Source organism: Macaca thibetana, chromosome 10 (genome assembly GCF_024542745.1).
Source record: "Macaca thibetana thibetana isolate TM-01 chromosome 10, ASM2454274v1, whole genome shotgun sequence".
Lineage (NCBI taxonomy): Eukaryota > Metazoa > Chordata > Mammalia > Primates > Cercopithecidae > Macaca > Macaca thibetana.
The window spans coordinates 10,813,411-10,836,436 of NC_065587.1; the positions used below are offsets into that span (position 1 = coordinate 10,813,411).

Genomic DNA, 23,026 nt, shown 5'->3' on the forward strand with positions numbered 1-23,026 from the left:
AGGAAACGAAAATAGTACATAGGAAATGTTTTCTGGGGAGAAACTAGAAACAGGACAACTGATTAGAGAGCTATTTAAATAACCCAGAAGTAGACCAAGGATGATTTGGATTCAGGATGGTGGCATGAACATAAAAATGAGAAGGTCAAAGTCCAAAGCCACAGAGAAAAGAAAAGCTAAAGGATATGGCAATGTTTCCAGATTCAATGTGTCAGATTTCAAGATTCAAGTACTGGGCAGGTGGGTTACCAGCGACAGGAGACCCACACCTCTCCAGAGGGAGGTGAAGCAGGGGCCCCTCTCCAGCCTCCAGTTACCTTTCTGAAAAGCACCCTGAATTTTGATAAGCCCAAAGTCTGAAAAATAGGAGGTTAAAGGAAAACAAGAGAAAATGACATTAAATGCCCATTTTTCAGTACAGTCGGTCAGTCTAGAGACCGTCTGCTTCCAAAGCCAATGTGCTGCATTGGTTGGGTCCCGGCTCTGGCCAGTTCGGGAAGTGCAGGCTGGCACCACTACGTGCTGTAGCCGAGTCATGAGTTTTGGGGGACAGGTAGAGGGCCCCCTTTTTAAAGTTTTCAAACCATCCCTTACTGGCTTGAAATGTGATGTCTTTTACATCTTCATTCATTCTTCTTGTCTCTGTGATTTCTACCAAGAGCCTTTTTTACCATTTATGTTTTGTTTTTGTGTTCTGGTGTTTTAAAAGCAGTATTTTCCCCTCTGAGCCTTTCGGCTCCATACTGGGGTGTGGGGCATAAAAAGATCTCCTCTTTCTAGAGCAGTCCGCAGACCCACCTGCATGGTTTAAGCTGGAATCAGTAAGTATTGTGGCCTTTTGTTTAAGGCAATAGAGCCAAACTGCAAGATAAAACAATGTAAATTTTAAACATATTGGTGTAAAAATATAAAACTTGTACAGCAAAAAGAAGCTTTATAAAATTGACCGAAGAGTAGATGGTGAAAGATTAATTTCAAACCTGTTGTCCATGGTATATCTAACAGGAGAGAGTCTTTATTTAGAAGGTCCATAGAGATAACATCTGAGTAAAACCTTCCTCAGGAAAAGGATGTTACTGAGCATGAGACACCATTAGCAGGATTTTCACAGGAGGAAGACATTTAGCTCCTCAGAGAGTAGCAGTTTCATCTTTTACTTTGGATTGCCTTCCTCCACATCAGAATCTTGTACCCAGCAAGTACCCAAGACATTTCTCTTGATATGCTGACCAGGGGGTCTCCAGGTTAGAAAGCCTGGTCCACTTCCAGTTTTTGAGGCTCGAGGATAGATACATATATTTTTAAATAAAGACATGCCAGAACAGCATTATAAAAATTCTGGACCGGGCGCGGTGGCTCACACCTGTCATCCCAGCACTTTGGGAGGCTGCGGATCACCTGAGGTCGGGAGTTCGAGCCCAGCCTGACCAACGTGGAGAAACCCCGTCTCTACTAAAAATACAAAACTAGCTGGGCATAGTAGTGCGTGCCTGTAGTCCCAGCTACTCAGGAGGCTGAGGCAGGAGAATCACTCGAACCCGGGAGGCAGAGGTTGCGGTAAGCCGAGATCGCGCCATTGCACTCCAGCCTGGGCAACAAGGGCAAAACTTGGTCTTAAAAAAAAAAGCCGGGCGTGGTGGCTCACGCCTGTAATCCCAGCACTTTGGGAGGCCGAGGCGGGCGGATCACAAGGTCAGGAGATCAAGACCACGGTGAAACCCCGTCTCTACTAAAAATACAAAAAATTAGCCGGGCGCGGTTGTGGGCGCCTGTAGTCCCAGCTACTCGGGAGGCTGAGGCAGGAGAATGGCGTGAACCCGGGAGGCGGAGCTTGCAGTGAGCCGAGATCGCGCCACTGCACTCCAGCCTGGGCGACAGAGCGAGACTCCGTCTCAAAAAAAAAAAAAAAAAAAAAAAAAAGGCATGTTTTAAATGTACACATTTAATAAATCGACACCTCCTTTAGGAAAATAATTCAATGTAACTGTACTATTCACAAGATAAGAGGATTAATAAACATGTTCACTTGTCATAAACCACAGAGAGTGTTACCTGGTAACAAGTTTAAAGGTTCATCAGTATTACCTTTCAATCCTGTGACTTTATCTCTACTGTTTACACCTACTATGTGCAAAACATCCTAGTGGGTGCCATGACAAAACAAAGTAGCATAAGCTCATTTTGAGCTCAAGGTATCCAAGATGAGAACCCATGACTTCTTCTTACTCGGTTGAGATACTACGAGGAACTTCCAATGAGTATAGCCTACCTGTGCCCATGGGAGAAATCTGGTGGCCTTGTCCCATCAAATCTGCTACGATCTCCATTCAAGCAGCTTCCATTTTTCTTTCTTCCTTGGGTCCTTCTTGTATATCTTTTAATAGATTATAGATTTTTCTCTTTTTTTTGAGACAGGGTATCACTCTCTCTCTCAGGCTGGAGTACAGTGATGCAATCCTGACTCACTGCAGCATCCAACTCCTGGGCTCATGCAATCCTCCTGCCTCAGCCTCTTGAGTAGCTAGGACTACAGGCATGTGCCATCATGCTCAGTTAATGTTTAAAACATTTTTTGTAGAGATGGGGTCTCACTATGTTGCTCAAGCTGATCTCGAACTCCTGGCCTCAAGTGATCCTCTTACTCTGTTTTCCCAAAGTGCTGGGATTACAGGCATGAGCCACTGCACCCAGCCTGATTTTCTATCTTACTTAAAGGTGTTGTTGCCTTCTCAACCTCGTCCTACATCAATTTTTCTCCATCCTTTCTCTTCCAAACATCTTGAACTAAACTGCACTCATTACTACCATTCCCCCTATCATCACTTAGCTCCTGAGTCCTTTGTTATGTAGGTCAAATATGTACACCTAACTTGTAGAAATTGGCATTATGATAAATCAATTAACATCTTGTGAGTGTAATCAGCACAGCACTACCAGAGCATAATCACTTCTTCCTATTCTGAAAAATATCAAGCTCTGAATATGCAAAGCTGAGAAACAATTAGTTTAGCCAACAAGGTACGGACATCCTGCAACTGAAAGCAACTTAGCAGTAACAGAATGGAAGATGGCTAGAGATGGGGTGGATGGGGAAAGGAGGCACTACTTAAGAGTGACAGGGAGAGAAAAATGGATAGAAGTAGACAGAAAAGGGGCCAGGCACGGTGGCTCACGCCTGTAATCCCAGCACTTTGGGAGGCCGAGGCGGGCAGATCACAAGGTCAGGAGATCGAGACCACGGTGAAACCCTGTCTCTACTAAAAACAGAAAAAATTAGCCAGGCACGATGGCGGGCGCCTGTAGTCCCAGCTACTCGGGAGGCTGAGGCAGGAGAATGGTGTGAACCCGGGAGGCGGAGCTTGCAGTGAGCTGAGATCCGGCCACTGCACTCCAGCCTGGGCGACAGAGCAAGACTCCGTCTCAAAAAAAAAAAAAAAAAAAAAAAAAAAGGAAGTAGACAGAAAAGGAAAGAGACATTGAAAACAAAGAGGAGTAAATAAAGGAAAATGGGCTACATTTCCATCCAATTAATCTCCCTTTCTTCAAATATGGTTGAGAATTAAATTAATGTTAGCTCACTGAACCACTTGGAGATATGTAAAGACCTTCAAGCTGTAGGAACCGTCTTTCCCAGAACATACACCAGAGGCCCTTAGCGGTAGTCCTCTTTTCTGATTTCCTCCCTTTCACTGGTTCAGAGTCTGACCCATTTGAGATGGTATCAGCACTCACCTCAGGTGATCTAGAAGTCACTTCCTTTACTCTCTGCTCCTACAGATAAGCTTAAATGAGTCACCACTTTCTAATTCCACCTAACATCATTTGCATGGTTGCAGGTACACCACTGAAGCAAGTATATTAACTAGAAGTGACAAGTGCCATTGTGGTTTATGATTATCTTCTCTGAATGGTACTCTATGCCTATACGAATCCTAATATACAGGGTCAGATCATTATTCTAAGGTCATTTCCCGTCCTAAACTGCAGTGGAGTGTAAGAGGCTGAGTCTGACATATCACAGTTCAACTGTAAGTCAGCTGTTAACCCTGTACCCTAGTGCCAGCCTTGTAAAGCATACCTCTGTGCGGGTCATCTTCTCCACATACTAAAAACGTTCCCTCATGCCTCTGCACAGGCTGTTCTCTCTGCCTGAAATGGCCTTTACCTCCACAACTTAGTGCAAGTGTCACCTTCCCTGGGAAGGCTTTCTCAACCTCTCCATCGTGTTGATGACCCTCCTTTTCATCCCCGCTGCACCCCTTGTACTGTCTATCACAGCACTTATTACACTAAATGGCACTCATCTGTGTCCACATCTGTCTCACCCACCTGGCTGTGCATTCCTTGGGAACAAAGATCTCCTTTCACCCCACCCCTGTATTCCGAGCTCCTAGCACAGCATTCAGCATGTCTATGCATTCAAATGTTTAGTGAGAGTGTCATCATGTCAAGCCCAAGCATATTTCTTTTCTTTTTTTGGAGACGGAATCTTGTTCTGTCACCCAGGCTGGAGCTCAATGGTGCAATCTCAGCTCACTGCAACCTCTGCCTCCCAGGCTTAAGCAATCGTCCTGTATCAGCCTCCCAAGTAGCTGGGACTAGTGGTGCGCACTACCACAACCAGCTAATTGTTTTTTGTTGTTGTTGTTGTTTTTGTTTTTTGTTTTTTGTTTTTGTAGAGATGGGCTTCACCGCTTCACCCAGGCTGGTCTCGAACTCCTGGACTCAAGTGACCTGCCTGCCTAGGACTCCCAAAGTGCTGGCATTACATGCATGAGCCACCGAGCTTTGCCTAAAATGAGGTATTTTAGAAATTCCATTTTAAATTCTTTCTTTCTTAACTTCATTTGAAAAAATATTTATTGAGGATCTACTATGTGCAACTCACAGTGCTAGATGCTAGTGACACAAATGTGAATAAAACAGAGTATTTTTATTCATGTAGCTATTTTCCAGAAGGGGAAATAGAATATACAAATTAAATAATTATACAATTGATATCTTCTAATGTGGGACAGGGTGATTAGGAAGTCATTAAAGAAGTGACACACACTGAGCTCAGTATTGAAGACGCATCAACTAAGGTTGGGCCTGGGGGCTTCCAGCTGTGGGAATAGCGTGCTCAAGGAAGGGACCTTGGGTAGGGAAGAACATACATTTCAGGAATTTGAAGACGGTCAGTATGGTGAGAGTACAGTCAGCAAGGGGGAAAACGGCAGGAAAAGAGGCAGGGGACGTTGGCAGAAACTTCACTGGGCAGTCAGTGAAAAAGGCAGGAACACGAATTCAGGTTCTTATCAGGGTCTTTAGGCCTCATTGACAGTTTTTTGTTTTTGAGACAGGGTCTCACTCTGTCACCCACACTGGAGTGTGGTGGCACAATCGTGGCTCATTGCAACCTCCACCCCCAGGCTCCAGCTGTCCTCCCACCTCAGCCTCCCGAGTAGCTGGGACTATAGGCAGGCACCACCACGCCCGGCTAATTTTTGTATGTTTTGTAGAGACAGGGTTTTGCTGTGTTGCCCAGGCTGGTCTTGAACTCCTGAGCTCAAGATATTGGCCCGCCTCAGCTTCCCAAAGGGCAGGGATCACGGGTGCGAGCCGGTGCAGCCAGCCTTATTAACAGGTTTAAGCAGGGGAGAAATATGATCAGATTTACACTTGTTTTTTAAGTAAATGTTTTAAATTAAGATATATACAAAACAAATCTGTAGTTTTAAAAGATTATTCTCACTACAGTTTCAACAATTCTCTGAAGCAGAGAAGTTCCTTCTTGCCAAAGAAAAAACTAAGGCTCTGCAAAGCTAAGTAACTTACTTCCAGTTATTTATTTAACAAACATTTGAATGTCTACGATATGACAGACAGTACAGTATGTGTCTACGGATGCAAAGACGACTACAATACTCTCACTTAAGAAATGTGCAATCTAGCAGGAGAGGCAGACTAATAAACATGATATAATGTAGTCTATGTCAGAAATGAGTAAAGTCTAAGAGAACAGAGAGAAATTAAATCTTCCTCGGAAGAATTAATCATTTCACCTTTGTGTTCAAGGGGTTTGTTTTTTTTTTCATACTGTAGTTTTTGAATTCTCAGTCATTCCTGCGCTTGGCACCCAGTATGCACTCAAGCAAATGTCAGCAATACAAATGAATCCAGGACTTTTGACTCCTAATTCAGAGACTCTCCAACTCTGCCCCAATTCTGGAAGACTTGCATTAATTATAATAATTATGGAACTATTTTGGACCTCTACTTTTGAAGCTGCTTTTGGAGCCTGTTTATAAACCACAAAGAAAGTCAGTCTCATTAAGACTGTCAAACTTCATTAATGACCCAACCTGAAAATCCGTAACAATATCTAAACATTGCTATTTTGTTAAAAGAAAATCTACTCCAAACACATCGAGTGGTATACGTTAAGTACCTAAAGCTTTTAGTATGTCAATCATACCTCAATAAGGTGGTTTGGGGGAAAAAGAAAGCACAAACTGGCATTCGGAGGATAGTGAAATGCTCCTATGAAGACAATCAAGCAAATATGACATATACTCCTTCATAATTCATGATCTCTGTCCTCAAAGGACTTACATATCAGTTTCTAACTGGAAAGACAACGAATAGCACAAAAAAACGATAAAAGGAATAGAAGGTAACATTTGTTCATTTATTTAAAACATTTACACACTGCCTACTATAGGTCTGGTCAGAAACTGTTCTAGGGATGCAAAGGGGGTAAGATAAATGCCTGCTTTCAAGAAACTCAGTCTTATCGGGAAGTCGACAATACACAGGCCGGGCACGGTGGCTCACACCTGTAATCCCAGCACTTTGGGAGGCTAAGACAGGCAGATTGCTTGAGCCTGGGAGGTTGAGACCAGCCTGGGCAACATAGTGAGACCTCGTCTCTATAAAACATGAGACAGGTGTGGAGGTGCATGTCTGTAGTCCCAGCTGTTCAGAAGGCTGAGGTGAGAGGACTGCTTGAGCCCAGGAGATGGAGGCTGCAACGAGCCATGTTTGCGCCACTGCACTCCAGCCTGGGTGACAGAGTGAGACCCTGCCTCAAACAAAACAAAACAAAACAATACACAGCGTTGCTATTAAGCAGGTACACACAAATGAGAACACCGAGGCGGTGTACAGCTGGCATCAATTCTAACTCATCAGACACCCATTCTTATGGGTCCATGCTTTATCTGTTGTTAAATATTGTAATATTACCTCTGATTATAATGTAAATTGGTAAATACTGTAAGTAATCACTATATGAAAAAACAATGATACCCAAAACATTGTTAAAAGTTTTCAGAGAATATGATGAGAACTTAAATTTTAATCTTGGGGTCCCCTTGTGTTTCTTGGCAAGGAAGCTTGGCACATTTGAATAAGTAAGCTGGTTCTAGGTGAGGGGAATAGTAACCAAAAGGCCAGTGGCTGGAATTACCCAGGTATGGCTCTTCAACTATGTGGAGAGCATGGTTTAGAGTTGTGCTGTCCAACATGGTAGCCACTAGCCACATGTGGCTACTGAGCGCTTGAAACGTGGTTACTCTGAACTGAGATGTATATGAGCAAAAAATACACTCCAGATTTCAAAGGCTTAACTAGAAAAAAGAATGCAAAGTATCTCATTAATAATTTTTTTACTAATTACCTATTTAAATGATATTTTGGATATACTGAAGTCAATAAAATGCTATAAAAATCAATTTCATCCCTTTCTACTTCTTTAATGTGGCTACTAGAAAATCTATACAAATGTGGTTCATATTTGTGGCTTGCATTCTATTTCTATTGGACAGTGCTAGTCCAAAAACTTTAAATAACAAGCTAAAGCATTTAAACCCTCTAGGCAATGAAACACCATTGAAGGCTTTCAAACTTTAGTGCCTGTGGTCGATTTGGGAGGGAGCAGGAAACACAAACAAAGCGCTGTTTCAGGAAGATCAGTGTGGGGGCAATCTGCAGGGGTGAGACACTGGAGGCAGTTGTCAATATCAACAGGCTGCAAAATGTCAAAGGGTGAGCAGGCTCGGCTGGAAAGTATACAAGGTCTTTAGAAGGCCCACGCTGGGTGGAGGGAGGAGGAAGAAATCAAGAGCAGGTTGAAATACGGGAAGAATAACAGCTGCAAGTGCTGACCCCAGCCTGATCAACCAAGGTGCAATGCTTGTGGGACTTAGTGAGCTCAGCGCAGTTTACTTTAGATCAAGTATGGCTTAGTGATAAGGGCTTCCAGGCAGAGGTACAATTCAGAACAGGACTGGGGTCCTCTTCAGCAATTCTGGAATCTATCTCACTGTGGCAGGACTTCCAACAGTAAGATCAAGTCCCAGAGGAGATGGGGAGGAGGTAGGCAAGGCTACTAGAAACCGCAGGATAGGCTGGGCGCGGTGGCTCACGCCTGTAATCCCAGCACTTTGGGATTTTTGTTAAAAGAAAATCTACTCCAAACACATCGAGTGGTATACGTTAAGTACCTAAAGCTTTTAGTATGTCGAAGGTCATGGGAGGTCGAAGCAGGTGGATCACAAGGTCAGGAGTTCAAGACCAGCCTGGCTAATATGGTTAAACCCTGTCTCTAATAAAAATACAAAAAAAATTAGCTGGGCATGGTGGTGGGCGCCTGTAGTCCCAACTAGGTGGGAGGCTGAGGCAGGAGAATTGCTTGAACTCAGGAGGGGGAGGTTGCAGTGAGCTGAGATCAGGCCACTGTACTCCAGCCTGGGCGACAGAGCGAGACTCCGTCTCAAACAAAAGAAAACAAAACAAAAAAGAAACTACAGGATAGGCCGGGTGTGGTGGCTCACGCCTGTAATCCCAGCACTTTGGGAGGCCAAGGCAGGCGGATCATGAGGTCAGGAGTTCAAGACCAGCATGGCCAACATGGTGAAACCCCATCTCTACTAAAAATACAAAAATTAGCCAGGTGTGGTGGCACGCACCTGTAGTCAGCTACTTGGGAGGCTGAGGCAGAAGAATTGCTTGAACCCAGGAGGCAGAGGTTGCAGTGAGCCCAGATCGCACCACTGCACTCCAGCCTGGGCAACAGAGCGAGACTCTTATCTCAAAAAAAAAAAAAAAAAAAAAAAAAACTACAGGATAGCAATAAATAACAAAAGCAAAAGACCAGACTTACAACACAGCCTACAAATATTTACTGGAAGTCTGCTGTATGCCTGACACTTGGCCAGGCTCTGGAGATACAGTGAACAAAACAGACATGGTCCTGAATCATGAATTGTGGAAAAATAACAGGAGCTCTGCCAGTCTTAACTGAGGGTGGATGGCGGCAGTGGGACGAGAGCATAAAGGAGAGCCTTTCTGAAGTGACAATTTAATCTGAACCTGAAGTTAGCTGGGTGAAGACTAGTGGGGAGCAGAGGAAGGACAGCCCAAGCCAAGAGATTAGTGCAGGTGTATACAAAGACAAAAACCTTAAGGCCGGAAAAGGCTTGGGCAATTTGAGGAACTGAAAGAAGGACCTTGCAGTTAAGATGGTCAGAGAGGAGGGCGGGGTATAAAAGAAGTGAGGGCAGGTTGGAGAGGCCAGAACACACAAGCCTCAGATAAAAAGTAAAATCCCAGCAGGGCGCGGTGGCTCACGCCTGTAATCCTAGCACACTGGGAGACCGAGGCGCGCGGATCATGAGGTCAAGAGATCGAAACCATCCTGGCCAAAAATGGTGAAACCTCGTCTCTACTGAAAATACAAAAATTAGCCGGGCGTGGTGGCATGCGCCTGTAGTCCCAGCTCCTCGGGAGGCTGAGGCAGAAGAATTCCTTGAAACTGGGAGGCAGAGGTTGCAGTGAACCGAGATCGTGCCATTACACTCCAGCCTAGGCAACAGAGCTAGACTCCATCTCAAAAACAAACAAAAAAGCAAAATTCTAAACCGGCCCGAGTGTAATGGGAAGTCATAAAAGGGTTTTGACCACAAGGAAGTGGTACAATCCTAAAGGGATTCTAAGTGCTCCAGCTACCTATGCTCCTCTCAGGTCACTGAATCCGGGCTGGCTTGGCAGCAAAGGGGCAGCAGCCAGTATCATAACTGAGTAGCAGGATTCCAGGTCTGAAATAACAAGAGTTTACCATATGGCCCTCCAAATGCTCCAGGGTTGCAAACTTGAGAGGATGATGGCACCACTGAAAAACACTAATAATAACTAATAGAAACTAACAATAACTAACAGAAACTAATACTAATGGGAGGCATTACTTGACTTTCAACATACTGAGTACCAAGAAGTAGCAAAGAATGCCAGCCGGGCACAGTGGCTCATGCCTGTAATCTCAGCACTTTGGGAGACTGAGGTGGGCAGATCACTTGAGGTCAGGAGTTCGAGACCAGCCATGGTCAACATGGTGAAACCCTGTCTCTACTAATAATACAAAAATTAGCCAGATGTGGTGGTGTACACCGGCAATCCCAGCTACTTGGGAGGCTAAGGTAGGAGAATCGCTTGAACCTGGAAGGCAGAGGTTGCAGTGAGCCGAAATTACACCACTGCACTCTAGCCTAAGCAACAGAGCGAGACTGTCTCAAAAACAAAACAAAAAGAACGCCAGCAGGTAAATATGGATTTTGTTTTGGAGTATGGAAGAAAGGTGAGGCATGGATATGTAGGCTAGCATATACAGAGGTGATAGTTAAGTCTCATAAATAATACTTATGAGTATTAGAAAAAGAGAAAAATAAAACAATAAAAGGAGCCCTTAGTAAATGACCTTAGTGTTTCTCTCTGCGATAGAAGTCGGGAAAGGAATGATGCCCCAAAAGGTAAAAAGAAGGACAGTACGATGTCAGAAAAATGTCAGAAAAGGCAGAGCGTTAAGAAAGCTGACTGGGCACGGTGCCTCACCCCTGTCCTAGCACTTTGGGAGGCCAAGGCGGGAGTTCAAGACAAGCCTGGTCAACATGGTGAAATCCCTAAGGTCAGGAGTTCAAGACCGGCCTGGCCAACATGGCAAAACTCTGTCTCTACTAAAAATACAAAAATTAGCTGGGCGTGGTGATGCGCACCTATAATCCCAGGTACTTGGGAGGCTGAGGCAGGAGAATCGCTTGAACCCAGTGAAGTTGTGGCGGCGAAGGGTGGCGGAGGTTGTGGTGAGCCGAGATCATGCCACTTCACTCCAGCCTGGGCGACAGAGCGAAACTCCATCAGAAAGACAAGAAAGAAAGACAAGAAAGATAGATGGATGGAAGGAAGGAAGGAAGGAAGGAAGGAAGGAAGGAAGGAAGGAGAAAGGAAAGAGAAAGCTGTGATCCAAAGGGATGGGACAAGGAAGTTTTTTTTTTGGAGTGATGGAACCGTTCTGATCCTGACTGTGCGCATTCATATGTGAACATTCACAGAACTGTAAACACACACAAAAAGTCAATATTACTGTATGTTATTTTTTAAAGTTTTTAAAGGGATAGGGGTTGTCAAAAAGGACTGGCTGCTGCAGGGAGACAGAAAAGGATGAAACCTGAAAAGAGAGTTTTGGAAAAAAATTTTTTTTTTTGAGACGTAGTCTCGCTCTGTCGCCCAGGCTAGAGTGCGGTGGTGCGATCTCGGTCACTGCAGCCTCCGCCTCCTTGGTTCAAGCAATTCTCCTGCGTCAGGCTCCTGAGTAACTGGGACCACAGGTATGCGCCACCACACCTGGCTAATTTTTTTTGTATTTTTAGTAGAGACGGGGTTTCACCATATTGGCCAGGATGGTCTTGATCTCCTGACCTCCTGATCCGCCCACCTCGGCCTCCCAAAGCGCCGGGATTACAGGCGTGAGCCACTGCGCCCGGCCAGTGTGGGAAATTTACCCACTAGGTAATTGGCAACCCTGGAACAATCTGGCTGCAAAAGTTTAAAGAATGACTGAGTAGTGAAGACGTGAAGGAAGGGAAGTAGCCAGCATAGACTGCTCTTTCAGAACTCTGGAAGTGAGAGGAACAGTAGCTCAAACATGATAGCAGAATGGAGAGATCCAGCAAACTGGCAGAATTTTCCAAGATCCCATGAGTTGCTCCATTTAAGTATTTTTTCAAAACACGCATTTTGCACATGAACTAGTCATGTTCTTATCGTCCTGTTAATCTAAAACTGCATAATTCAACGACTAAAACGAATCCAAAATCTACACTTTGATTCTGCTTCTTAGAATCAGATGTTAGTCAACTAACATTTTCTGTGTTCCCACTATGTGCCAAGCACTATGCTGGATAGAAAAATGAATAACACTTAGTCCTTGGAAGAGCACACAATTTATCACAATAGCCCGGGACTGGAGCAGAGATCTGCACCGAGGGCTCTGAAAGCCTTGAACTCTGAACTAAAATGTATTTTTACAATCTTTATAAAAATTAAACAGGGAAGAAATAAGATGTACTTTTGCAAAAACGTTATTAATTTCTAAAAGCCAAGAATGAGCTTAAACTTTTTTTTTTTTTTTTTTGAGACTGAATTTCACTCTTGTTGCCCAGGTTAGAGGGCAATGGCATGATCTCGGCTCCCTGCAACCTCCGCCTCCTGGGTTCAAGCGATTCTCCTGCCTCAGCTTCCTCAGTAGCTGGAATTACAGGCGCCCACCACCACATCTGGCTAATTTTTTGTATTTTTAGTAGAGACGGGGTTTCACCATGTTGGCCACGTTGGTCTCGAACTCCTGACCTCAAGTGATCCACCCGCCTCGGTCTCCCAAAGTGCTGGGATTACAGGCATGAGTCACTGCGCCCAGCTTAATTTAAATTCTTAGGTATGGGCAACCTAATCATCAGTGGTATTCTCCTTTTCTAGTCCTCTCTACTTTTCAGCGCCCTTTCTCCCTCTGATAATTCAGGAAGGAGGCAAAATGAAACACGCGTTGGCTCTCAAACCAGAGAGACGTGAGACTGAACCTATGCCCTTGAAATGCATAGCTGTGTGGCTCTCGGAGATGCCTTTTCTCTTTCATAGAATAGTAATGATACCTACCCCACAAACTTGGGGTAAGAATTAGAGGGAAAAAATGTAAAAAGGCTGGCATACAGTAAGCATGCGACACATGTTAGCTAATATCATTACTGCCATTTCAACAAGTAGCATTGCTCTGACTTTAAAACATTTTTAAGTGCTTCCACTTGAATGAGGGAAATTTTTTTCAAGGGCATGACATTTATATGTTACCATAGAAAAGCAGCTACAGAATTTCTATCAGAAACCACTCTGCTCAAATAATGGTGTTTGGGATAAGCACTTAATAATAGTCAAGAACTAAGAAAATATAAAGGTATTATCATCATCATCAACACCACGTCCCACGTGGGACAAGGCAGTCTGATTTGTGTTCTGGATATTGGTGAGTGTGCCTTCATGCAAGTGGACACTACATTCATAGCCCTCCCACTACCTGCCTACAGCAATGCAACACGCTGTAGAGACAACGTGCTAAAAGTTCCGCTCTACAAGAGTCATTTACACAACACTACCCAAAACACATCTGTAGTTTCAAAGCGAAGATCACTGATGAGTCTCCAAATCAAGAGAAATCTTAATACTACTGACATCTCCCACAGCGAAGAAGTAACCTCTATTAGTAAACTTTCACAAAATGCTAATGTGTATCATTTCTACACACTTTCTATATATACTTAACTGTTGGTGGGGGCACTAAAGTTTTATTCACTATGAAGAAATGTCTTTGGCCAATTTTGCATAATTTCGCTTAAATTATAATACAAATGACCAACTTGAAATTCACCATCCTCTCGTTCAATCTCTAGCACTGATGCTAAAAAGTAATAACACGGCCAAAACACATGAGGAAGCACGAACTTAAAGTCGCAGGCTGGTAACCTGAATTCCAAAGAATTCAGAATAAGCTGGTCCTTAAGGCGCCTGACTAGAGGTGACCGTTACTGGACGTTTTTAACCACTACAATGTGTCTCACTGGATCGGATGTTTAGCCTCTACAGCCGAATAAACCCAGTAGTCTGGAACTGAAGGGCACCGGGCAGGGGAAGGTGTAAAACCACTTCCAATGCCCCTCGTTTCCTTGTCCAGAGTCTGAGCCGCCTCCCCAAGAGGCCGCACACGCAGGGCCCTGGGGAGGGGTGTGTAACGCATTCACTCTGTCACGCAGGTCCTGCACACAGGCCAGGACGCTGCGCAGGGACCCGAGGCTCCGAGGCCTGACGCCTCCCTCTGCCACCGACAGCCATGGACGAACGCGCCTCCGCGGGCCGGGAGGGTGCACCCGCGCCGGGGCCCCCAGGAGACGGGAAGCGAACTCAACTCGGCCGGGCCAGCCCACCCGGAAGCCCTCCCCCAGCTCACACCTGCTGGCGCGTGACGCCCGGAGCCGCGCGCGCGCCCGCCCGTGCCTCCCCGGCCGTTCGGGGCGCTCGGCCCGCGCGCCGGACGTCGCCCCGAATCCCTCCCGGCCCCTCGACTCAAATCTCGGCGGCTCCCGCTCCCGTGGAGCGCGCGCTCAGCGCCGCCGGCCACACCGGCCCCGCGCGCGCTCACGCCCCCTCCCCGGCCCGCTCCCCGCCCCACGCGCGCTCCCTCGCGAGGACACGCACACGCCGCGCCTCCGCTCACCGCCCCGGGCCGCGCCGCGCGCCCCCGGGGGCGTCCTCGCCGACCCCCGGCCGCCCCGCTCCGTCCTGGCAGGGCGCGGGGGAGGGGAAGGACGGCGCGGCCGCCGCACCTCACTCACCCCCGAGCCGTGCCGGCTCCAAGTACGCGGCGTTCCGCTGTGAAGCGAGGCGCGCAGTCCTCGCTTCTCCGCAGACTATGGAGGCGACGTCGTAGGGGGACTGAGGGTCGCGGGGGTCACTCCCTCCCGTTTCGCCTTGCAGAAGCACGGGGACCCCAGAAACTAAAAACAAAATAAACAAACTTTCCCCTCCGCATCCCTCCCCCAAAACCACAACACAAACACTCGGGGGCCCGCCCAGAGCCCCACTCCATTGGCCGCAGGGAGGATGCTTCCGGCTCTCACTGGCTGGCTTTTGTGCCCGTCAAGCTGTCGTTCCGCCCCTCCAATTCCTCGTTGCTACCTTAGCCCCTCATTGGTTAAGTGCTTCCCGTTTAACGAGCTAGGATTGGCTGAGCTGCCTGAGCCAATCATGCGGGGACACACCCCCTCAGCATCCCAGAGGCCGCTTCCTCGGTCGAGGACCCAAAGAGACTCAGGGGAAACTAGAGCATGATGGCCGCCGAGCTCGCTTGGCGCAACCATGGTCTTTTTTCTTTTTATTTTTAGCTAGTTAGTGCCTTGCCTCGGCGCTGTTTCCCTAAGCTCGTCTTTCCATCCAGTACTGCCCTATAACGGAATCTATACGTGCCGGCTCCTTGATTTATCCCCTCCGAAGTGCTGAGTGTGGGCTGGTTGTGTGTCATTGGACTGTCAGGATGTCACTCCCCAGTCAAATCTTCAAGCTATTGGTGGAACAGCAAGAAAGCCCGTCCAACAACAAGAGCTAATACCATTGGTTTGACTCCACTGTGTTATTTCCTGGCACCTTATTGGGCAAATAGGTGCGTCAGATCCGGATTCGCTCTGCTACGGTTAATTGTTTACTGGGGATTTGGGGTCAACTCCAGTTGTTTGGCCAGTAGTTGACGATAATAGTGACTCCCATGTATTGCATGCCTATTTTGTGCCAAGTACTGGACTGCTTTCTTCACAAACATTATCTGGTTAAACCTGGGAGTAATGCAGTATCCAGTTTTTATAGATGGGAAATTAAGGCTGGCGAGAGCTTAGAAAACTTGCCCAAGGTCATCCAGATACAAAGTAATTGATGAGCCTGGCATGTGGTCCTGGGTCAAACTCCAGAGACGTCACTCTTTTTTATTATGCGTTAGTGCCTCCACCTTAGACGATATACTGTCAGTCAACCCAGCATCTTAAAAACTTTCATTTGGAACTCAAAAAGTCTTCAGTTTCTGGAAGTGACTTTTTTGGGGACTTACTATGGAGAGGTTGTCATTGCCTCCACCACATCCTCCTCCCCAGGACCCATTCCTCTCCCCTTTAAGTTAAAGTAGACATTTCTGCCATCCTTTTATGTGAAGCCTCCCCCCCCCCACTCACAACCCCTGACCAACCATCTACAACTCATTCTTTGGAGAGAGTCCTCAAGAGCTGGAAAACTAGGAGAAATCAAGTCTAAAGAGAGAGACAGAACAAATCGTCTTAGAAATGAATAATTTATTGCATGCAAAGAGAACAGCCCTTCAGCTCCTGGAAGTCTTCCAGGATAGTTGATGCTGAGCAAGACGTGTGCTCCTGGCTGGTGGCCACTGGGTTCTTTCTCTGGAGCAGCTTTCATCGAAGTGAATCCAACATTTCAGCCAGAGGAGGGCAGGATGCTTAGGACCCATTGCCAGAGTGCCAGCCGTGAGCTTTTGGGACCGAAATGATCTCCAGGAGCACAACGCTGGACTCTAGCCCACATTCCATCTCGGATAATTAACATTTTACCGTCCCAAATCCCCATCCCCTGTAGCTTCAGTGGGATCACCGCCCTTGTTTCGCTTCCTGATCCAAGCTGTTGTGTAACCTCCCAGGCACTGCTTTAATAATAAAACAACCATTGTAACATAGTAACGATGCTCAACACTTAGAGCCTTTCAGCAAATGAAGCCAAGGTATTTCACAAAAGTCCATTAAGAGTAAGTGGCATGTATTCCTAGGGCCAATGCAAGAAAGACAGAAGAAAGATCATGCGTCAAATTCTAACACAGGTCGTAAGAACGTGAATCCGTACAGTTGTATGCACATACCCCATATTAGCCTTCCAGTATGGGGATTCTGAACTCAAAAACACAGTGAATGAGAAACATTCAGAATCTAAAACCTTCCTAACCTTCAAAGTTGGTTGCTTGGACCCCTATTTTAACTTGGTACTTGACTTTCTGGGTAATTGTTTGATACATTTCAGTTGTAAGTACCTTGAAGCAGATGGTTTCTTTTTCATCTTTGTGTCCTTCACATTGTTCTGATGGTAAAAGGCCCCCAAATAAATAATTATTCCGTAAATGTTTAGTGAGCATGTCAGGCACTTTTACTAAGTTACAAAGGCTACACAGATGAGTAATAGACTCTCTCTTCCTTCAAGGACCTCAGTTTAGTAGGGGTGTCCTGCAGATAAGCAGATAACCATGGTGCAGTGCTGTGAGAAGGTGCCCTGGAAGCAAATGGTAGGGACATGGGACTCCATCTCGGAGGGACAGAAATGGCTTCCCGGAAGAAGTGACATCTACAGAGAGAACTAAAGAATGAGTTACGGTTAGCTAGGCAAGAGACTGGTGATGTGTGGTGACCTACAACATTTGCTGTCTGGTGGCAGGGAGCAGAATGGGAATATCCAGAGATGGCCAAAGCCTGCTCTTCTTAGAATCTTTGTCTATAAAGGCTTCAGCTATTTGTCATTGTGCCACCTCATTGTGCCTTCCCTCCCAGAGACAAAGCAAATGTGCCTTCCCTCCCAGAGACAAAGCAAATGCCTGAAACCTTCTTGTATTTGTCCCCTTGAGAATAGGAAAATAATTTCCAAATAAGATGGCTGTTTTTCTGATCATAAAAGTAACATTGAGGCCAGGCACATTGGCTCACGCTTATAATCCTAGCACTTTGAGAGGCCAAGGCGGGGAGGACTGCTTGAGGCCAGGAGTTTGAGACTAGCTTGGGCAACACAGGCAGAGCCCATTTCTACAAAAAGAAAGAAAAGTAATAGTTGGGCATGGCAGCCTGCGCCTATAGTCCCAGCTACTCGGGAGGCTGAGATGCGAGGATTGCTTGAGCCTGGAGTTCAAGGCTGCAGTGAGCCACACGACCACTCTAGCCTGGGCAACAGAGCAAGACTCTGTCTCAAAAAAAAAAAAAAAGTTACATTGAGTAAATATTATTTTAACTCAATATAATATTCTATATTTTAGACAATATAGAAAGTTATAAAGTAAAAGCCTCCCATAATGTATTACATCCAGACACCGTTAAGGACCTTATCTTCCCAGACTCTTTTATGAATAGGCCCACAGATGAGTTTCTTCTTCCAACAAATAGTGGGATGTGGTTCAGGGGCTTTTCTGGGCTCTGACAGCTCTCATCACCCAAAACTGTGGCTTTGGATGGAACCTGCCCTTGCTTTCTATACTTATAGGAAGGAAGCCAATCTGTCAATCAAATAATTATTGTGAAGAAGATGGGTTTCAATTCTTGTCACGGCCAATGACAGGACTTTTGGGGCTTGCTCAGCCTGGTGTGAATGTTGAGCCAATGAATGGGGTGAGGGTATCTGCACCGTAGGGCTTACAGGCATGCTTTGGTGCCTGTGGAATCAACTCATACCCTGAAAAAGCAGCCCAGGTCAGAGAATGCTATGCCAGGGTACTCTCCTGTGCTCGCTTTCATTTCCTCTCTGCATGCTACTTGGGGAAAATATTTTTCTGTTTGTTTGTTCCAACCCACCCAGCTTTCAGAGTAAAAAGACTCGTTAAGCCCTGCACACTTGTATGCAGGCCAAGTGCACTATGTTCTTGGAGCGCTGTGCTATTCTTAGCGCTCTATATGTGGTGTTCTATACAGTTGGCTTTTTGCTGGAGGGGAAGGCAGATTTCATGAGTGATAGCTGCCTTGGCTGGCTACCAAAAGTGCTCTGAGCCATCTCAAGCAACAGGCCTTCTTTTTTTCCCTTGAGAGGTTGTGTTGTGATCCCTGCCCTGGGCTTGGACAAATTCCAAGGCAATGGGAATTTTTGTGAACGATTCTGCAACAACCCACAAGCTGGGGGAAGGGGGGATAGCAAGCTGGATCTGCTCCAGCTCTAATTTCTGTGGCACAGGAGAACTTCCGCCCTTTGCACTGGCCCCTCATAGCTATGAAGAATTTGGAAGTGTTCGTTAAACATTCTCCAATTCTTGAAGCTTATAACAATGGGAAGATCCCTATAAAGGAATCTGATCCAAAGGACAAGGGGACAGCTGACAGCTGATACTGCTCGCTTGGGCAGTGGGTGTAGCCATTGCCAAAGACCAAGCGCAATGAGGGAGGGAAACTCTCTAGAGAGTGCTGATTACAGAGGACGTGCTTCTAAGCATTTATTGCATGTGTGGGAGCATTTACTGTGCAACACATCCCTTGCGTCTGTCTCACCTTCTAAATCACCTCTCATTTTTTATGACCACACTTCCTGAGAAGCGACTTGGTTAAGCAGCAAACACTGGACCCCCTCCTGTGTGCTGGCCAATGCTAGACACACAGGAGGAGGCTTGCAAGAGAACCAGGATTACGGTTAATAATAACTACCCTTTGGTGGACGCTTGCTGTGTGTCAGACACTTTACTGAGAGCTTTACGTGGATTGTGGATAGTTAATCTTCACAACAACCATTGTTATCCACATTTTCTAGATAGGAAAATGTAGGCACTGAAGGGCTAACATTGAACCTAGGCAGTCTGACTCCAATGAGTAAGCTCTTGTCCACGCTGCTATATTGCCTCTCGGATGTCTAACTTGGGAACCCCACAGTGCAGCTGGGGAGACAACTAGCCCTCAATGAACAGTTGTCCTCGTAGTCTTTAGTATCTCAGCCCCCATCCTCTTTACCCCTATAAACTCAAGGAAAGAAGTACACCTCTTCCTGGCTAAATTACCGCTTCTGGTGGTCCTTCCTCCACTTCCCAACTGAGATCTGGCTTTTCTCCCACTCCCTTCAAATAGCTTCCTTCCTTTTCTTCTCTATTTTCTTATCCTAGCTTCTTAAATAATGACCTGTGGCCATCTCCACCACAGAAGTGCTCTCTCGTTCTTTCTCTCTCTGAACCTGGCTTCTAGCCCTAACTCTACTGAAATGCATTTCTCTAAGCTCATCTATAACCTTTTTGTGGCCAAGATCCAAGAGACTTTCTCAGTCCTTGTTTCCATGGCTTCACCAATACGTTTTACTCTGAGAATCTTTTCTTTGCTTCCCCAAATAGCCAGCTTTCCTCCTACCTCTACAACTGTTCATGCTCTTTTCCCTACCAGCTTTTTCTCCAAACTCCTTCAAAGGAGTCTGTCTGCACTTCTCTCCTTATGTTGTCTCTGGGGGCGTGCGATGCTTGTGGGACTCAGCGAGCTCAGCTGGGTCATTATCCTACTTTCGCCTCTAAGATGAGAATTCCATCTCTCCATCTCCAGCCTTCATTCTGCAGCTTGTTTGCTGCCTGACTTTTTGCAAGTCACATAAACTATCCAAGCTTCAGTTTCCTCGTTTCTAAAATGAATATATTGAATCAGATTTGTTATTCTCCACCTAAGATAATGATAAAACCTAACATTTTAAACCACATACCAGGCCAGGCGTAGTGTTCACGCCTGTAATCCTCCCAGCAATTTGGGAGGCAGAGTTGGGCAGATCACTGGAGGTCAGAGATTCAAGACCAGGCTGGCCAACATGGCAAAACCTCATTTCTACTAAAAATAGAAAAATTAGCCAGGTGTGGTGGCATGCACCTGTAATCCCAGCTACTTGGGAGGCTGAGGCAGGAAAACTGCTTCAACCTGGGAGGTGGAGGTTGCAGTGAGCTGAGATCGCACCACTGCACTCCAGCCTGGGCAACAAAGGGAGACTCCATCTCAAATTAAAAAACCACATACTATGCCAGGCAGGACTAAGTGGAAAATGAAAGCATGGGGTTCATGGGTTGCACACCCATGAAACCAGCTCCAATACCAGCCTCTGCTCCAAGCATTGTATATGAGTTTATTCACTCCTCATAGTAACCTTCAGAGGTAGATACAGATGAAGAAAGTAAGGCAGAGATAGGTTAAGCAGTTGCCCAAGGTCAGTTTTTAATTGGTAGAATTGAGAAAAATAACACCTGCTTGCTGGGGCTATTGTGAGACTCGTAGGCGCAGGTGCACAGGGAAGGCTGGTTCCTGTCCAGGGACCCCTCAGCCAGGCCATGCCCATTCTCCGCAGAGTTTCTCCATGCGGTTTCTGCTGCCTACGATGCCTCCTCTTCCTCTGCCTGTCCCCAAGTCTACACGTTCTTCAAAGCTCAGTTTAAGCCCCTCCTCCTCCTCTGAGGGGCTTCTGCAGCCGAGGCAGGCCCACATCTCTCTTCCCCTGGCAGATTTCCTGAGCACCCTTGTGGTGAAGGCAGCCCCATCCCCGCCTTAGGAGCACTCGCTGGACTTTGCCCACTCCAGGCTCAGTAATAACCAATCCTACAGGGCCAGAGGGACCTTTTTCTCCATATCCTTGGAGCAGCTTGCTGTAGACTGTCTCACCCACCAGGCAGGAAGGCTTTGCGGGCAAAACCTATTATTTGAGTTATCTGAGTTTTCACTGTGTCCTCGATAATTGTGATTCTCATAATTCTCATAAAAGACTTCTGTTTAGGCTCTGGACCTTTCCCTGGAATGACTTGCCTCATTGTCCCCTCCTTCATTCACTCCTCAGGTGTCGGCTCAGAGATTACTTCCTCCTCCAGGAAGCCTTCCCTGATCTTCACCCCCAGGTTAAGTGCATCCTCTGGGCTTCTATACCCACTGTGCTTTCCCATCACAACACTTGCCTCCCAGTGTCCATCTTCCTAACCATGTTCTGAACATTTGAAGGTAAAGGCCAGGTCTGTCTTATCACAGTGCCTGGAACACAGTAAGTTCTCAAGTTCATTTGAACAAATGAATGAACGAACGAATGAATGAAAAAATTAAATGTTGAGCAGGTGCAGTGGCTCATGCCTGTAAGCCCAGCTACTTGGGAGGCTGAAGTGGGAGGATCACTTGAGCCCAGGAGTTAGAGACCAGCCTGGGCAACATAGCATCCCTAATTTTTTTTTTTTTTAAATTAGCTGGGCAGGGTGGTACATGCCTCTAGTCCCAGCTACTTGGGAGGCTGAGGCGGGAGGATCACTTGAACCTAGGGGTTTGAGGTTGCAGTGAGTTATGATTACGTCATTGCACTCCAACCTGGCAACAGAGACCCTATCTCCAAAAAAAAGAAGTTGGTGAAACCTCTGGGCTCTGCAGGCACTTCAGCATAGGGCTGGGCACCTGATGGGCGCTTATGTAAGTTCATGAAATGCGTGAGAACAACTCCAGAATTTCTGTTCAGAAGAAGGCTTAATGGCAGTGGTCTAGTTGGAGGAGTGAGACTAGGGAATTCCTCTTGACAGAACAATGACAAAGTAAACATGAGAGTTGAGAGTCCATGCTGGGAGCGGAGGCATAAAGGAGAGGTGTCCTAGGCCAGAGGTCAGCAAGCCTGGGCTTGAGGACCAAATCCAGCCCACTGCCTTGTTTTGGCATGGTCTGTGAGCTAAGACTGGTTTTTGCTTTTGTTTTTTGTTTGTTTGTTTGTTTGTTTGTTTTTTGAGATGGAGTCTAGCAAGTGCAGTGGCATGATCTCAGCTCACTGCAACCTCCGCTTCCCGGGTTTAAGCAATTCTCATGTCTCAGCCTCCTGAGTAGCTGGGATTACAGGCATGTGCTACCACACCAGGCTAATTTTTGTATTTTTAGTAGAGACGGGGTTTCACCACGTTGGCCAGGCTGGTTTTGAACTCCTGACCTCAGATGATCCGCCCGTCTCGGCCTCCCAAAGTGCTGGGATCACAGGCATGAGCCACCGCGCCTGGCCAGTTTTTGTATTTTAAAAGAATATTACTACTTTGTGATATATGAAAATTATGAGATCAAATTTCAGTATTCATAAGGTTTCAATGGAACATGGCCACATCCGCTTGTTTCTGTATTGTCTAGGGGTGCCTCAGTGCTACGACGGTAGCTGCAATAGACACTGCATGTCTGCAAAGCCTATAGTATTCACTTTTTGGCCGACTACAGAAGGAGATTGCAGATCCCTGCTTTGGCCGTCTAGCTGACCCAGGGGAGGAAGGACGCACGCTGCCAGCCAGCCACAAGGTGTCAGCCTTTCACCATGATGCTGCCAGCCGCGTGGGCTTCTCCAAGTTCTCCAAGGCTTCTCCCCAGGGCCACCAGTGCAGGACCAGGACTGTGGCCCCTAGACCCCGTCCCACCAGGCTGTAGTC

The 23,026-nt window shown here is 46.4% G+C and overlaps 1 protein-coding gene across 7 annotated transcripts in view; it reads right to left on the reverse strand.

Annotated features, from left to right (window-relative positions):
* The window catches only part of TNRC6B (trinucleotide repeat containing adaptor 6B), a 284,641-nt gene extending 269,727 nt beyond the window's left edge, over window positions 1-14,914 (reverse strand). For all 7 annotated transcript variants that reach the window (XM_050805810.1, XM_050805808.1, XM_050805807.1 and 4 more), the window contains exon 1: window positions 14,694-14,914. The gene's annotated coding sequence lies outside the window, so the exon portion shown is untranslated. The remainder of the gene's footprint in view (window positions 1-14,693) is intronic.
* Between the last annotated feature and the right edge of the window lie 8,112 nt (window positions 14,915-23,026).